Raw genomic sequence first — 18,935 nt, 5'->3', positions numbered from 1 at the left:
AACTAAAGGGACCCTAATGAGACCTGAGGATCATAAGAGACCACAGGGTGGGTCCAGAGTATCTGGTGTGGAAATTCTCTCCATAGCCAAAGTGGCCATCAAGAAAAATGACACCGAATCACTATTGATAGAACTAGAGCCCTTTGGAGGAGGGTAGAAGTGACTAATGAAAACAATGACTATATTTATAAAGTGTGACTGATAAGGACCTTTAGAGGACTTGCCCATCAGCCTGGGGGACTGAGAAGAGACCTTGGCCTTGAAAGGAGAACCCAAAGTAGCATAAGAGGTTAGTGCAGCATCACCGTGTGGGCACCAGGAAGTCCCCTGCCCTCAGAACCCAGTCACTCTGCACCACATGTATCAGATTCAATACTAGAATTTCCCAAGCAGATGCAGGCGTTTCCAAACTTCTTGTACAATTCAGTGCGATTTGTGTAATTATGAAGAGGCAGAGGTAGAAGCAACATGAAAAATAGTGGTAGCACATAGTAGAAACAGAAGTAGCAACGGTAGCAATTAAGGCAGACACTTTTATATATTACAAGTTAGAATTAAGTGAATTCAAATAGACACCTACAGTGAGGACAAAGCTGGAGACAGTGGCTTCAAATACCTTTTTTAAAAAAACAAGATAGGCTATAATTTATTAATTAAACTGACATGGGCAAGTAGCAAAAATCTACATTTTAAGCCAAATGAATTAATGTAATCAGCAGAAGAAGTGTTTTAGCACTCAGAAGTTGGTAATGGCAAAGATAACTTCCTATAAGAGTGAGCCTCTATTTTACTTGTGGTCAGAAGATAGCAGAAATTTGGCATTAAATGAGAATATACTCTTGTCATTCATATCCTAGTAAGCATCTAATACAATTGGCATTGCTTTTCTGCTATCATTCATTATGTTAGTTCTTAATTCATTTATTTCTTTACAAAAATTTCTGTGCAAAAAAATCATTCAAGTAAGGAAGTAAAAGCATTATGTGGAGCCCCTAAAATTTCTATTTTTATTTCCTTCTGGTACTGTGGGAGGAGATTCGATTGTCTTCCAGGCCCTAAGTCACAGAAGTAGCAGTTAAAAACTGACCTTTGAAAGGAGACTGCTTTTCAGATGTGAATATGGCCATGTAACCCGAACTGTACATGGGCACTGTGAAACATTTCATCTTACCATGGTCACAGCATTCTGGGCACCTCCTAATAATGCTTCATCTGCTATGTCTGTGGCCTGAAAATTAGTGTTAGGATTAAAACCATTCAGTGTCTCAACTTTTTGACTATGCTTCTTGCCAAAGAGGTAAGTAAAATATGTATGTTAAATGGAAGAAACCCAATTTTTAAAATGATCATCTTAAAAGTATTACCATTACAACTACTTCCTAGTGTAATATATTTGAACACTTTTATAATATTATTGAAGAATATTAATATTCTCTACTTAATATCTTACTTGTGGCCTCCTGCACTCTTAACAATTTTTGCAAATTATCTTCTGCACTGCATTTTCCTAAAACCATTTTGTATTCCTTCAATGGTAGCCATTTACTTATCTCTAATATAATTGTGGATTTTATGTAATTAAAAGGTAATTTGTTAGAAATCTATTTGGACTTTAAATAACTTCCTATAATTTGACCCGTGAAAATGATGTCCACATTTTATTTATTTTTTGTTTCTTCCTTGACTCTGTTCCAATATGGTAAGCAGACAATTCTTTCAGCTTTATTAATGTGTATGGCCTTCTCTGGGTAGGTTTAGTTTCCTCAAATTTATGGTAGTAGCTGGCATTAGGAATGGAATAAACAGGTCTGCTTAGCTCTGCAGAAAATAAAATAAAGCATAATTTCATCAACTTTCTTTTCAGTTGTCAGCTCTAAATGCAACTCTCATATTACAAGGTTAGTGTTAGGTTGACATTAAATCATCATCTAGGGCCATAGCTGAAATGCGTTGAATTATGTATTTAAATGTGCTCACACATTATCTCCACTTAGAATAAAACAAAGTAATCAGATTTCCATTTTATTTCTGTGCCAGAACCTACAGTAGTATTTTGCGCTCGCTGGAGGGAATTTGGCAACGTGTTATTCTCCTCAGGCCTGTTTTCACACGATAGCAATTTGACTGAAGTGCAGTGTAAAAGTATTTATTAAAAGCTATTCCCCTCTGGCACTTGGAAATGAAAGATAATAGGAGTTTGCTGTTGTGCTCTCTGGGAAGGGTTCACATTTTGTGAGTTGATGGAAAAGTTCTGTGTATCACACTCTTAAATAAATATCTATGCTTGCCCCTGGAAAGGAAAGTAGCAGGAGTTTTCAGAAGTTCTTAAGAAGCTTGAAAGAACAATGCCCAGCACCTTGGAACAGGGATGAAGAGAGTTTAGGTGTCCAATCTTGCCCATCCCTTTCAGATGTTAACTTCTATTCTCTCTATGTGAAGGCTTAGTCCGTTTCATTGACCCATCATCATTTCCAGTCACTGCCTCCCAGCATCTAAGACCATCATAATTACTGGATGTGTACATACAGTCTCTACCCACTAGCCTTTGGAATGTGGATTTAATCTTGTTGACAGAATCAAAATACTCAAGGATGCCTGCTGCAAGCCAGGGGTACGCATGTCCACTGAGTTGCAGTTTTCACCCCATGGAATTATTCTAATTGGTGTTTGGCTTCTGTTTCTCTGGCTAGTTCTTCCCTGAGTCCTTGCCATGTCCTTCTGACTGGAAGAATCCATTCAGTTCTCTGTCCCTTGACCACTTGAAGGTGCTCTTGGAATCTACTCAACTTCAACTAGCATGTGCTCTGGATTTCTGCTGAAGCCCTCTATTTGTTGGCCTAGACCGCGGTGCCTGCCTGAGCCAATTGTGAGTCTACCTAGCACTGGGATGGTGAACATCCACCCAAGAGCTATCTTCAGCAGCCGGCACTATATCTGAGTTGGTGGCTTTGAATCCACTACCTATCCTTTTCTGCCCTAGTTTCTTCCTCCTCACAATCAGCTGGCATTTCTTTGGTCCCCAAATGCCTCTTAATTGAGCCTATCCTATGGCAGACTGAGTTATTGATAAATGATTTATGTTTGATGATGTATTCGTTTTGTGGTGTTTAGCATGCTTGATGGGTTCTTAGCCCTTCTCTATTACTTCTTTATTTCTTTCAGGGGATATTTATTTAACATTCAATGAAATTTTTTTTTTAATTTTCTCCTTGTGATTTTTTCAAAGTTGTTTGTGTATTACATGAACCAAAGAAGCATTAAAATATTTTATATATCCTTAGCTTCCTTATTCATCACAGTAAAGAATTTTCACATCATGTTTTAAGAAAAGGTATTCCTTACCATGGACAAACTTTGTAAATGTGGATATATTATAAAATGATCTCAGAGAAAATCACCCAAGCCTTGTGGATTGGTTTTTTTTTTTTTAACATTTTTTATTGATTTATAATCATTTTACAATGTTGTGTCAAATTCCAGTGTTCAGCACAATTTTTCAGTTATTCATGGACATATACACACTCATTGTCACATTTTTTTCTCTGTGAGTTATCATAACATTTTGTGTATATTTCCCTGTGCTATACAGTGTAGTCTATTCTACAATTTTGAAATCCCAGTCTATCCCTTCCCACCCTCCACCCCCCTGGTAACCACAAGTCTTGGATTGGTTTTAAGACTCCTGGAATTCTTACACTATCTCACTTGGAGAACCATTACTATAAAGCAAAACATATTTTGTTGTTAAAAATACAGTTATTTAAAATAGCTGAAACATACATGTATTCACTCACTTACTTGTCTCTCAACTCGTCCACTCATCAGACAGGTGCTGACCACCCACTGCTCTTTGTTTGCTTCTTAGGCTTCTTCCATAACTTGGCCTTTATCTCACAGTCTCTGTTTGTTATTGTTGGGGTGGTTGTTGTTGTTTTTCTTTCTTTTGAAATATCTCTTGTCCTGATGGAGCTTTGCATGTCCTCATTGTCTCATGTCGAGGCTTTACTGACTTCCTTTGCGTACCTGGCGCTCCGTTCTCACGAAGTCCTTTCATTTTTATTCAGGTTTCCTAGAGCCAAGAATGCTTTCAAATTATGCCAGATTAAATCCTGTGTATTAGATTTACCTTGTCTGTTAAAGCTGTCTTTTAAATTTTTATTTTGCAGAATGTCAGTTCACTTACTGTTATTTTTTTGGCTTGACTCTGTAAAATTCTTTCTATTGCTTACTAGTTAGGAAACTCCCTGCATTTCTCCATGTTTTTAAGCTGTGAACTCTATATGAACTGGCCAATTCATCACATTTTAAAATGCTTTTTAAATTTCTAATGTATCATCTATTAAATTATTTTTTGTCACTAATCTCAATTTTCAGAGAAATTGTTTTCTCTGTGTTAATATATGTTATATAAATATACTTGAATATAATATTCATTGTATGGGTTTACTGTTTATTTTGTGACTACACTGTTCCTTAAATACTGAATAATGATTAATGGAAAGTATGGAAAATGTCCTGAAGACACACCTAATTAATGAACTAGTTTTATGAATGTCTTTGTAAAAGCATCCAATTTTAATCCGCTTTCTTTCAATGCCTGTGTGCCAAGCATTGCTTTCAGTAGCAGATAATGAGAATACAGGAGTGAACTAAAGAATAAAGTCTTTGCCTTGTAGAGCTTACGCTGTGCACCTTTCAGGGTGAAGCAGACAGTACACTAGTAACAAATTATATGGTATCTTTCTCATTCTTTCTGCTAACGTTTTGTATATATTGACTCTTTTTTTTTTTTTTTGGTCTTTCCAGAAATCTTAAGTAATGATAAACAATATGAAATAGTTGAAACTTATAGTGGGAAAGAAACTGGAATTGTGTGAAATCCCTGTGGAATGTATCATCTGTTGGGGTCATCAAGGAATGGCATTTTCAAGAAGTCAGTTGTATTCTTTGATCACTAAGGATGTTTTATTTCTGATGAGTGACTGCATGAATGGCTAGTTATTAAGTTATTTCACATTAGAACTACTTCATGTATTTAATTGAAGAAGAAGGAATTTCTTCTTTTAAAGTAAAGAACATATAAGATAATGTTAATTCTGTGTGAGTATAACTACCAGTTGCCTCATACCATGGCATTTTTATAACTCTTGTCATACTTATTTCTTCTCCTTCCTTCTAAATATTTTCACTTTTCTCCTTGGACCCCGTCCAGCCTTCTGATGTTTCATCTCATTTCCAAGTTCTGTTGTATTATCTATTTTTTCCCCCTCATTTTCTCTTCTGAGGCTTAGTTCCTGTGTTTTCTTTTGATGTGAAGAATAATAATGGGCTGTTGGTTGAATATTTTTCAGGTTTATTAATATTTATTATGCCTTTTGTTATAATTTTTTTTCAGTTATTCCTTAGAATTTACTTTTGTAGCTGCCTTTTGGCAAGCCTAGAAGGAGATGGCATTGTTAGCCAGGCTTTCAACTGAGAACAAGTGGATGGGAGAAAAGCAGCAATAAAAAATATTAATAAATTGGACCATTGCTTTTTTCCCATAATTTATTACTATTACTCCACAATTTCAAAACTATAAATGCCATATTCAAATGAAAAAAAATTTTAAAGATAATCCTAAATTGGCAGAAATAACACTAAGAGAAACGAATCTTTATAGTGAAGATTGACTCAGAACATGGCATTGTTATTTGAAGGAGGTTGTCAAGGAAGAGAGCAATATCCTTCAAGAATGAGGGGAGATTAAAGAGCAAGTTTGGCCTAAAGGAGGGAAATACTGGGTACTAATGTCACTCATCAGTTGACATGGGACACAAGTGTGCTTCAGGTTTCTTGAAAATAGTTACTGTAAAAAACTAGATAATAAATGATAAATGTGAGGAGGGCATACATCCCAGATGACATGAGAAAATCATTCTAACATCACTCTATGGATATCTATTCGGATAAAACAAATAATAGATGGAGAGAATGGTACTGCTTCTGAAGGAAATTTGCCAAAGTAATTCACTTGGGCTTAACATCTGGCTTTGTTTTAAAAAAACAGTGATGAAAACTTGGGTTTAATTTGATGTATATTTAAACCAAATTGTCTCATGTTTTCAGATACAGAAGAAATGTCTGAGAAATATTACATAGTTTGCATTTTCTCTCAACATTCTTTGATTTACTCACTTTTCCGTTTATTCAATCATTTGTTGTGTCCCTACTACGTACCAGAGACTGAAAGAAAGACTCAAGACTAAGACATTGACAAGACAGTGGTAAGCCTCAAGAACCTACTCTACAATGAATTTGGATTTTCTAAAGGGAAAAGTATTTAGTAATGATTCTAGAGATGAGCTATTTTAAGAAAACCTAGTCTGAATGTTTAGTGAAGGAAATGATATTAGTGTCGCTCATTTAATCATATGCTGCTTTGATGATTAATCATCTTTATAATCCCTATGTGTCGTGTTCTCTAGTTAGGTTGTAGACTCCCTAAGAATAAGAATCTTGTTTTATATTTTGTAAAAAAATACTTAGCACACTTTCTCGGATGTGGTAAATGTTAACATCTGTTAAGTAACAAGTCCAAGCTCTGGACACACTGTTGGCTGGCAGACAAGTTGTGACTTAGTCCTTTTTAGAAGGTAGCGATTGTTGATTTGCCTTTTTCCCAGACCCATCAGTGAAGTTCTTTCTACAGAATGTAAATGTATCCTTAATTCTGTAGAAGTCTTGTAACAGTATATTCTAACCCATAAACAGGGCAAAAGCACTGCAATTTAAAAAGAAAACAGACTGTAAGAATTATCTTGATAATTAAATCTAAGGCTTGATCTTCTGTCTTTAAATCTCTCTAGGCAAGAATATAATAAAGTTAAAGGGGAGTAGATGGAGTTTACACCTATCAACATGCCACACTAACCCAAAGAGTTAGGGGGAATAAAGCACTAAAAACAAATTTGTATTTTTAAGGATACAGATATTTTCCATCTTATCTCCAGATTTCACAACTCCTCAGTAAAGTGTTTTCTCCTAATGTTAATTTATGGGACAGACAATAATGTAAACGGTTTTAAAAAGAACAAGAGTAAGATTTTTAAAGATGATAATAAAATATTCTCATGTTTGCTCCAGTTTGGCGATATTTTTGCTGATAAAAGGGGTGATTTACCCTAAGATTATTTCAGCCTTTGTTAATTTATAGCATAAATGATGTGGCTTTTATAGTTTTGCAGCCTTTTCATTTATCAGCCAAAGAAGCTAATGAAAGTTTGCCTAAACTCTGCCATACTAAATGGACAGATTGAAACTTTTCTCATATTAATATAAATTAGATGACTTTTGTCCTTGCCTGAAGTGACAATGTCAATGTCTGAAGCTTACATCTTTCATGACTGTCAGCTAATTAGAATGCAGGACAGCTTTAAAGGTCTCATCTCTAATCCACCATTCTGGATTGCATCTACTGTTAGCACTCCTGTCAATCACCGCAGGGCCCCGAGCTACATTTCGCCAAACCTATGATAAGCATAATTTCCATGAGAATCAACAGTAGGAGGTAAAAAAGCCACCTTTTCATACATCAGAATTTAAAGTAAATCTGATAATCATACTCCTGTAGTGTCCTCAATCCGTTGCTGCTGAGCAGATACCATCTTTCTCAGAACTGAAAGACTGTCAGAGAAGCACTCTTGCTGTTTCTTGTTTACCTACATGTGCAGAACGAGGAATTGTATAGTTTGGAGAGAAGTAGCTTTTTATTAGACATTTCTCCTGAGTCCCGGGAATATGCTGACTGTAATTTATGGCTCTCCTCTCTAGCTCTCGAGTCTTTCTCATCCTGGCTTTCTCAGTCATCATCAGAAGGGCCACAAGATGGGGTTTCTTTTCTTTCTCACCATCTCACTTCAGCCCTCCCTGTTGACTTCCCTTTAGACTTTTCACACGGTACCCTCTGTTTTCCTGATACCCTTAACCCTTTTCATTGATTTTGCCTCCCATCTTCTTATTTAACTGGAATTTTGTAGTAAATCTGTGTTGTTAGTGACATTTATTTAAAAAGCTTCCCTCCAAACCTTTGATTACAGCTGCTCCTTCTTTCACATCCCTGTGTCTCAGAAACTGATCTCAGTATTTTCCAGGGAGTTTTACTTCCAAAACTTGAGCAGAAACCTATCAGCCTTTCAGGTTCCCTGAGTGATACCACCTTTTCAGTAGTCATAGGTCTTTCCTTTTCAAAGGCATTAAAGAATTTAATACTTGGCTGTCACTTTTCCTCTGGACTCAAACTGTCCTTATTCTATGTGACTTAAATGTCTAGAGGGAAGACTCCCCAGCTACTCTTCAAATAAAATTCACTGCCACTTGACTTCAGCCATTCATGCCCAGGACAACTCCCTGAACCCTGCCATCCTGTGACACTGATCTGTTTCAGAAAATTGAACCTTGAATTTCCAGTTTTATGTCTTCCCTCATTTCTGTGTCTTTCTTATCTGCATTTTGACACCCTCAATATCTCTAGGTTCACTTGCTACTCAAAACGAGTTTGGTGGAACAGCAGTGGCGTTGGACTCACCTGGGTGCTTGTTAGACAATGCCACAGCCCCTCTCCAAACCTAGTCTGCGATTTCACAAGATCCCCAGGTGCTTCATATGCGCACACAAATTTGAAAGACCTGCTCCACCACTTTCAGATGTTCCTCAGAATAGTAAGGTACTGGCTTAAAAATACCCACGTAGATCAGTAGAACAGAATGGGCAGCCTAGGCATAATCCCTCACATACACAGTCCACTAATTTTTGAAAGGTGCCAAGACACACAATGGGTAAAGGGCAGTTTCTTCAATGAATGATGTTGAGAAAGCTGGATATCCACATCTGGAAGAATGAAGCTGAATTCCTACCTTAAACCGTTCACAAAAATTAACTCGAAATGGATCAGAGGTTTAAATGTAAGACCTGAAACCGTAAAACTTCTAGAAGAAAACATTGGGAAAATGATTCTAACAGTCTTACTCCCTTCTTTTCCCACCTAGCCTGGGTCTCAAGGTCAGATATTTTGATTTGTTCCTCACCAGCACACCTGTCACTGTACCCAATGGCCAGTTCTCTCCTTGGATCAGCCAGTCCGCTCTCCTCATTGGCTACTGTGCCTAAGCTGCGGAGGGCTCCTGGAGCAAAGGACCTCACTGCCTAGCTGGACTGAGACCACTGCTTAGTCATGGTTTATGGCTTCAGCTGGATCCCAAGACTGCTCAGTGCTCTGTCTCTCTGAGCATCACTCTTTTCTACTTCTGAAAACTGCACATCCTCAGAGACCTTACTATGTATCTGCAAACTTGTTCTCTCTCTCTCTCCCCCTGTTTTGCTTATAAGCCTCCTACCTCATATTTAGAGTGAATGGGATTCCTCTGCCATGAGCAATCTTAACATCTTGCCTAAATACCTACAAATATCTGTTCTCAATCCTCTTCTTCCCTTCTTTCCTTTTGTCACTGAGGAAGTCTTTTTTTTTTTTTTTAATATGTAAGGTTTCACCTCCATTATACTGATTCCACTTAACTACTGTCGCCTCCCTTTTATGAATAAACCTTTTATTCTAGAATAATTTTATATTTACAGAAAAGTTGCAAAGATTGCATAGAGATTTCCCACATACCCTGTAATGAGTTGACTAGTAGTCTCAACAGTGTGTCCAAGTCCTAGCCTTGGTACTTATAATTCAGTCCTTACTTGGAAATATGGTCTTTGCAGATATAATTAAGTTAAAGATCTTGAGAGATCATCCTGGATATAGGTGGATCCTCAATCCAACAGTGTGTCCTTATAAGAGTAATTTGTTATGGCAGCCTTAGGAAACCAGTTCAACCCCTCATTCAGTTTCTTCTAACGTTCACATCTTAAGTTACCATGAGATATTTGTCTAAACTAAGAAATGAACACTGATACATTACTGTTGACTAAACTGTAGTTTTTATTTGGATTTCTCTGATTTTTACACCAGCATCCTTTTTTTTCTTCAGGATACTGCATTGCGTTTAGTTATCATGTCTCCTTAGTGATCTCTGAGATGCCACAGATATCTTTCTCAGTCCTTTTTCTTTTTATGGCCTTGACAGTTTTGAGGAGTACTACTCAATTATTTTGTAGAATGTCTCTCATTTGGGGTTTGTCTGATATTCTTTCTTGGTTAACGTAGTGCTTGCTGGATTTCTTTGCTATGGAGTTACTGTTTTTCCGCTTTCCATTTGCTGTTATTTGAAAGTAGGTAATTAATTTCAAGTTATACTCAAGGGAAAAGGATTATTTACACATATTATTTGGAATATTTTTGTAAAGAAGATTTGTCTTTTCTCTCTCATTTTTTGATTTATTCAGTCTTTTATTCACATCAGTGTAGACTCATGCCCCACGGATTGTAACTTCTTGTGTTTCATTTTCCATTCCAAATAAAATGTCTTTTGCTCCTACTCTAGTTTTCCCTTCTAGCAGCAGCACTTTTCCAAACTTCATTCTTGCTCTCTTTCATTTATTGAATATTAATTGAGAACCAGACAGTATCTAGATCTTAAGGACCAGATGATAAATAATTTATAGTTTATTTTCTGGAGGAGTTCACAGCCTAGCAGTTTCTACTAGAAGGTACTATTTACCTTGCTGGGTGCTAAGAACATCAAGGTACTTTGAGAGCACTCAGAAGAGGATACAACCAGACTTCAAGACAGGTGTCCTTTCCAGTTTCTTACCCATATCTACTGTTCAGTCCATTTCACTGATTAAAAGATTCATTACACTGGGTGCTGTCTTTCCAGGGACATTGTATTATTTGCATAGTTTCAACTTCTACCCTATACTGATAATCCTTAAGTATCTATTTCTCTAGCTAGGGCTCTTTCCTGGAGTCCGGACTTTTTTTTTTTCCTACTGCCACCTGGAATAGTCCAGAGACATCTCAAATGACCTCCAAATATTTTCTTCCTCCTCCAAGTCCATACTTTATTAATGACAGCATTACTATTGCCCAAGGTAGAAACCTGGTATTCATTCTGAGCACCTCCCCACTATTTTTAAAATCCAGTCAGGCACCAAGCCTGTAGAACGTATTTCCTAGAGATTTCTCAGATAGTTCATGCTTATTCTCAGTATCTCTCTCTGCTTTTGAGCACTATGTCTCCACTAAACTTCAATCTGCATTCTACAGTTCTTTCAGAACTGGCATTCTAAAATAAATTTGATCATATTCCCTTCTTATTTAAAGCATTTATACTCTCCAGTGTAAGACCCAAACATACAGTGCCCTATAAGATCTGATCTTAATCTGTCTTGTCAGCTATGTCTCCCAAGGCTCCCATGATTTAGTGCCACTGAGCATCATGCCAGGACCCTTTCAGGTTCATGTGACTTTGCACACATCTTTCCCTGTTCCTAGATGACCATCTCGTTTTCCATAAACTCCCACTCTTTCCTGATGAATGACCACCTCAAATATTTTTTCCTCTGGGGCTCCTTCCCTGAACTCTGCAATTGCTTCTCTATTCTTCACTGAAATAAATGTAAATATCTATTAGAAAAATGTTTAGATTATATTTTTATTATTTATTTATGTAAATTTCCTCTGCTAGACTGAGTCTCAAGAACTTAGGGGCAATGTTTTATTTATCTCTATATACTCACTGCTAACCACATACTATCTATGTAGTTTTCAATACCCATTTACTCAAAGAATGAAGGAATACAAACCGGCAAACACCTTATTTCTTTCCTTGCCAGCTAGATGCCAGTTTCAGGATGATAGTTTCTATTTCATAGAAAAATGTAGTATGTAACTATTATAGCTTCCATTGATTTCCTTTGTGGGCTGAAGAGAAAGCTGTTATCCAAGTCTTAGACTATAGAAAAGAGCCTTTGGTGTCAGAGACAGTTTTGGCAGCTGCTCGTTGAGATGTTCGCGTTAACTACAGCATCACTCAATAGTTCATGACATGCAGCTGTACAAACAGGGAAGGACAAGTAGTCAGCTCTCCCACAATGGCTCTGTCTCATGCGCCCACGTCCCTTGCCATGCTGTGCCCCAAATTCCTGGTGTTCCTTTGCTGTCAGTCACCTTGCGTTGTCATGCTCCTTAACTACTCATCTAAACACCTCTCCCTACTTCTCCTCTTTCATTCCCTCCACGAACTCTCTTAACTCCCCGAACTGGAATTTCTTTAACACACTCTATTAGGAGGAAAATCATATGCTTTTATCGCTAATGTTTGTTTGAAACCTTAGCATTTTAGCAGCATTTTCCTTTATACTCTCATTTGATCCTACTTCAAAGGGCTCTTATTATCCTCATCTTTCAAATAAGCAAATTAAAATTCAGAGAACTTATGCTTCTTAATATGTCTGTGATAAGGTAGAGTTAGGCTTAGAAACCTGGTCTGACTTAAAATCATGTATGCTTCTCAACTCAGAGAAACCAGATCCTGATGAGATGGTGTGAACCCTGGAAAAGTGGGTATCTACACTAAAATTACACAGGCATGCCTCAATTATAAGGACCAATATTTTTTCAGGAGCTACTTTAAGTCAGGTTTTCTGTCTGCTGAGGAGATAATTGCAGCAAAAATATTCTGATCAGATGTAGCCCTTTCAGGTTTTGATTTTATGGTTGGTGAATATTCACAAATGTGATTTATAACGCATTCTGAATGTATATGTCTCTGTGCTTAGTGCAGAAGAGGAAAAGACGGAAATGTTGTCTTGCATTTCATTGTCTCCACTGCGACGGGAAAGAGTCAACCATGAAATGAAAGTGTTCTATTTCAAGAGAGGTGTCGCCGCATTCATATTTTTCTTGAGTATTTTGTTTTGTTTAAAAACCAACTTAAGAAGTTGAATATAAATATAATGGTTTAAGAATATAAAAAATACTTTTCTTCTTTATGCATCCTGATCACCACTGAAACTAGGGCTTTCAGGAACAAGCGAGACAAGCCAGTTCCTGCCTTCTTCTCTCTCATTGTATCTGACACTGTTCCTAGTGGTCCATTTATGTCCCTGAACAGCTGCAAAGGATATGGGTAAGAGTCTCAGCAAAATGGCTGTAAGATGCATAAGGAAGACTTTTGATTCCTAAACAGTTTAGCTCACTTACAGAATTTCTCACTCTACTCATTACAGCAGAAAGGCTGAATCAACACAATGGTAGCCTGGTAGATAACCCTAGGGTTTTGGCCAAAAATTGCCCTCAGCATGCAGTCTATATGGCTTCAATTAATCTAAGTAATTCAGAAGTAAACTAACCTCTCTGAAGTTTATTGTATTTGTTTTGCTTTATTTGTTGGTTTTCAGAGGGAGGGGTATTTGCATCCTAATCCTCAAAGAGAAATGTTTGGTTTGGTAAACGTTTTAGTCTTCGCAGCAAGAAATTAACATGTGTTTTTGGATTTTAAATTAATTCTGACATTTTCATGGGCTTAAATTGACTCTAGGAATGTCCAAAGGTGACACTGGGACGTCAGACTTTTGAGTAGTAAGTACTGTTGTCCTTTATGACCTCTCTTGTGTAAGTGGTCTTCCTACTTTGGCTACCCAAGCAGTCTCCTCTAAAAGCCTGGCAGCTCATGGTCTTGAGTTGGAGCTGATGTCCTTAATGCTCATTCTTTCAAGTCTCACTTCAAAATGAACCCTACATTCATTTATTTTGTAGAACAGAATTCACAACTTATGCAGCCCTTATACATTTTAAAAATGGTATTTGTAGTGAAATGCCATAGAAGTAAAGGTTCTAGATAAAGTATCATTTTAAAATGCTGCCCATACACATTGGTTTTGCAAGAGTAAATCCAAATAACAATAAAACAAACTAAATTTTCAGTCTTCAATATTCTTACGTCATCAACTAAACAAAAATGATTTAAGCACAAATTTAACAAGTAAACTAAATAAATGCTACTAAAACCATGAGGTGGTATAGTAGAAAGCCCAGTAGTTTTTAATTCAAATTGATATGGTTTCAAATATCAGCATTATTATTTCCTGGCTGTCTTTCCTTCAAGAAATTAAATCTATGTGAATGAGACTTCTTCTATGAAAACCTATACAATACATATCAGCAAGGTTGCCATGAGGTTAAGAATAATATATGTAAAATGTGTCACACATCTAAGGATTCAATAAATGCAGTTATTATCATTGTAGTGATTTTTAATGCTTTCATTTCATGTTCTTACCTTGTGACTGAAATTGAATTAATTAACCCTGTTATATATAAATCAAGTGAATTCATAACACCATTGCTCATAAGTATATTTAAAATAGTGTGAAGAATAGAAATGTATCAATAGAATTAAGATTTATTACACCAAAGAATAAGGGCACGTGAGCGTACTAATAGCAGTATACTTAGTAGACGTTTAAGAAACTGGCAAAATATAATTAATCACACACATTTTCAAGAGCTGTCGCATACTTTGTCACAAGTGAACTTTTATAGAGAAACTCTGTCTACTTCCATGGCAGGTCCCCTGGCAGGCGTGGACTTCCCTGTAGGACACTCCTACATCCATTTTCATATAAATAGACATTGAAGACAAATCAGTATTTTTTGATCATTTGTGCTGATTGCTTTTAACATCTGTTTTTAGCCAAAATTTTTTCCACTTTTGAAGGTAATTTTCTCATAAGAGTTTTGGTTGGTTGTCAGTGAATTTCCTTCCAGACAGGTTCATAGAACCCACCCCTCCACCACCAAACAGATTAGCTTTAGAGAGTAGTTCTGTATCAGAAGTCAATAGGATGGCTACCATGAGGGTACCATGTGAAATTTCTGTTATTTGTGAATAATAGTTCATAATGATTGCATGAATGTGCCCATAATTATTCATATTGCCCGCACAGACTTTTGGAATCATCACTCTGGGTCACACAGCGTTCAACTCAGTGAAACTCAGGAAAGGTGAGGCCGTCTTTACTTGGGTTGCAACTTTTGTCTGACGGGTTCTCAGCGGATGTGGTGTTAGTACTAGTGAATCCAGATTTTGGTATGTTTATTTAAAAAGCCAATTCCTGTCAAATACTTGTTACCTTTTCTTCGGGTTAAATATTTTCAGTTTTCTTACAATATTTTAAAACTCCATTTCCAAGCCTTTAAGTATCCATTGTTTCTCTGAACCTGTTATGATTTGTGACCCACAGGAAGTCTAGTCTGAAGCAGTTTAAAAGTCCCTGAATCTACTCTTCGCTCTCTGGCTACATGTCTTTTCATGGCTGCTTTGTTTTTTCCTGACCTCTTTGCCTTTCACTTCTATATCCATTCCTATACAGGTGTGTTTTCCTTTGGTTCTTGGGAAAACATTATGTTTGAGTCAAGGTGTTACCAGATAAAGCTAAATTCATAGATGGTTCAGATTTCTTGGACATTTAAGGGGCTGCAGCAAGCGTGAAGGAGAACGGTGATTGTTCACCTATGGGGTTTCTCAGGAAGCACACCTGGTCTGCTGACTTACAGAACTGATCCACAACTGGGCACTCCACTCTAGAAAGAATTTCACCTTTGCTAAGGGAAAAGGCACCATTTTACTTTTTTAAATACAACTTGAGGTAGTACACCTAATATTTTGTTCTCACAAGGTACTTAAAGATATGCAGTATTTTTCAGGCTTAATTTGAGAGAAGGCAAGGTGGATGATGTATTTAACAATAAATTCAACACTTTCCCTAAAATACTCTTCATTTTACTCCCTCAAAAACCCTGTTTCTCCCTATCATTTTCTATCTATCTAATCTCTCTTCACATCACCCTAGGCGCAGCTTCTCAACTCCATACCTTTGGGCATCACTGTTGATTCAATTTGAAATATTTTAAAGAATGTTCTAATACACTTCCATTTGTTTGGGTGATTCCTCTAATGAGCATGCCTGGATTTTTAGAAGTCATAAACCATGTTCTTTTGTACGTTTAGGATATATCCAGAATCCAGACAGTTCTCACCACCTTCATTGCTATCATCCTAGTCTAAACTACCATCATTTCTCACCTGGATAATTGCAATTACCCCTAATAGGTCTCTTCACTTTTATTATGCCTTCCCCATTGCTGTCTTTCTCCGCACGACAACCAGAATGGATCTTCTAAAAGATAAGCTAGATCCTGTTACTGCCCTGCTCAAAACCCTCTGGTGGTGTCCCATTTCAGTTGAGTAAATGCAAAAGTCCACAGAATTGCTTACAATGCCCTTCGTCGTCTTGCTCCTCTCTGACACCGTTCACTACTCCCTCCTGTGTTCTCTCCACTTCAGCCACACTGATCTGTTTGTCTTAACCAAGCTCATCAGGTGCTGTTCTGCCTCAAAGTCTTTGCATTGCTGCCCCTTCGGCCTAGGCGTCTGTAAGGCTCATTCCATCACCCCTCGTGGGTTTCTGTGCAGATATCAGTGAGGTCATCCTGGAGAACTCTAAGTAAAAGTACAGCGCTCACTGTACTTCCTAGCCCCATCCTTGCTTTATTTTTTTCACAGAATTTATCACCAAATGACATGCTATATATTTTCCTTTTTTCCCCCCTTTTCTCTTCATAGAATATATGCTTCATGAGAGCAGGGTTATTTGTTTTGTTCATTGTTATAGCAGAGCACCTCGCACATAGAGAGTCAGTCAATGAATACCTATTGAATAGATGGATCAATATATAAATGCCCATCATGCTAACACTTTATGTGTGTAGTGTTAAATTATTTGTTGGATAAAAGCATTAGGTGAGATATTGTTGGGCAATGAGGTAGAGTCAGATATATTTCTTACAAAATTTTAAATTAGTAATGACAGTGAGAGTCACAATTTTCCTAAGTATGGACACATTTTGACCTTCTATGTTTAGATGAGACATGTAAAATATACTGGGTTACATATTTTGCTCTTTGATGATTTCAAAGGACAAGCTTTTTCAACCAAACAACTAGTTATCAAAGTAAATGTGGCATCACAAGAACTCTAAGCTGTTCCTCTATTTATGGTTATTTAGATTAACTAAAAAAGGGTCTCAATGGCAAGTCTGCTTTAGAAGTTGCCAGAAGATGGAAATCAATTTACTTGGTATAGCTTAACTATTTTCCTAATGCCTAATGAGAAGAAAATACGGGCATTTGGGGGGTCTTTCCAGTCGTAAATTAGAGGGATTACTTGGCGAAGTAATTCTTGACCCTGTGAAGTCATTGAGTGCCAAGATCATATCAGGGCTGGATGCAGATGATGATAATAATGAAAGTAACAATACCTAATGGCTAATACTTTTTGATGCTCACATATAAAGACACTGTTCTAAGTGGTTGTTTGCATGGATGTACTTAATCTTTAAAACCAGCTTGTAAATCAGGCTTTATTCCCATTTTGTGAATGAAAAAACTCACACATGAAGAGTTTGGATAAATAGCCAAAGTCACACAGAAAACATAAATGACAGAGATGGAATTTGAATGCTTGGATTCAGAGTTCTTTCTTTCTTAACCCCCATGCTATATTATGCCAGTCTCCTCCCTGGAGCATAAATAGAACAAAAAAATGTGTGTGCATGGTCATGTGTGTGTGTGTGTGTGTGTGTGTGTGTGTGTGTGTAAGGGAGAGCACATGCCCACTTATCTGGGCGTGTGTGCACATGTGTGTATGTGAGTTGATAATGCTGACGGTACCATGTTAATGTTGAAAGTGAAAGTGATTAGCTCTGAAGAGAATGAAGGTAAGGAAATAAATACCATTGTTAAGACTTACACATGTTGCTGCACTTTATCACCATAGCAACCTGTATGAAGGAACAGTTTCACCTCTTTTTTAATAGGTGAGCTATCTGAGGATCCGAGAATCAAGAGCCCCTGCCTTGGATGAGGCCTTGTCCAGGCAGTGGCAGTGAGACTGGGAGAAACATCTCATCTTGCTCCCCAAGGGTAAAGCTGACAGCTCTCCTGGAGACGTACAGGAAGGCATTTTGGCTTCAGATCTTCTGAATCAAGGTATTTGTGTGTTCCCTTTGGGGTTAGGAGTGGACACCAGCCAAGAGATGATGCTGGCTCAGTCTGGGGCTCTACAGTCTGGGGCTAGAATTGCCAAATATTACATGAGACATACTTAAGTTGAAAATGACTTGTTGTTATTTGAAACTTAAATTTAACTGGGTGAGTGTTCTGCTTTTTAGTTGTTTTTGCTCCCAACTCTACCTGTGGCTTCTATACACCTGTCAGAAGTGCTGCCCAGATCACAAGAGCAAAGAGAGACAGTGCTTTGGCCTTTGTGAATCCTCCTATGGGTTCATCAACTCTTCATTCATTCAGACATCATACACAGAAACGGTGACTAGCTGCCAGGGCCAGGCGGCGTGCTGGGCTCTGAATGAGACTTGTGAATGTTCTCTCCCAGGGCTTATAGTATCTAGTACTCAGATTTTAGTGTGTATTATGATCATCTGAGAACCTTGTTTAAAAAGTGCTGATTCTTAGCCTCAACCTTAGAGATTAAGATTCTAGGAGTAAAACCCGAAATTTGTGTTTTTAATGAACACTCTAGGTGATCTCGAGGTAGAGGACCTTAGGGGCATGCTTTGTTAAGTAGTGGTCTAGTAGATGGAAGACTTCATCCAGAAATTACAAGTGTAAGTAAGAAATACTTCTCAGTGAGTCTTACATACATTGTGTGACTTGAGTTTCTTTAAGGTGTTAATGTAGATATAAAGTAGTATTATATTTTTTATATTACTCTTAAATGGAAGTGTCTTCTGATAAGATACAGCTGAGTGTGCTAGCAAGTGGGAATTGGCTGTTGAGAAGAGAGATTGTCTCCAGATTTCTGATCAGAGCCTCAAGTCAAGTGAAGGGTGATTTTCTTACAAAGTAGTTCAGACCTTCAAGCCACAGTCAGTTCTACACCAAGGTTATATAGAAAGCCTTGTTTCTGGAAGGAGAAAGTTCATCGTG

At 37.3% G+C, this 18,935-nt stretch overlaps 1 long non-coding RNA gene across 1 annotated transcript in view; it reads left to right on the top strand.

Annotated features, from left to right (window-relative positions):
- Positions 1–18,935, top strand: part of LOC116154050 (uncharacterized) — a 570,723-nt gene that overhangs the window by 168,719 nt on the left and 383,069 nt on the right. The window contains exon 3 of the long non-coding RNA XR_004137887.2: positions 17,807–17,978. This is a non-coding gene — a long non-coding RNA (uncharacterized LOC116154050). The remainder of the gene's footprint in view (positions 1–17,806; positions 17,979–18,935) is intronic.

This window comes from Camelus dromedarius, chromosome 7, assembly GCF_036321535.1.
Source record: "Camelus dromedarius isolate mCamDro1 chromosome 7, mCamDro1.pat, whole genome shotgun sequence".
Lineage (NCBI taxonomy): Eukaryota > Metazoa > Chordata > Mammalia > Artiodactyla > Camelidae > Camelus > Camelus dromedarius.
Note: the sequence above shows the minus strand (reverse complement) of the source record. Positions and strands in the feature narration are given on the sequence as shown.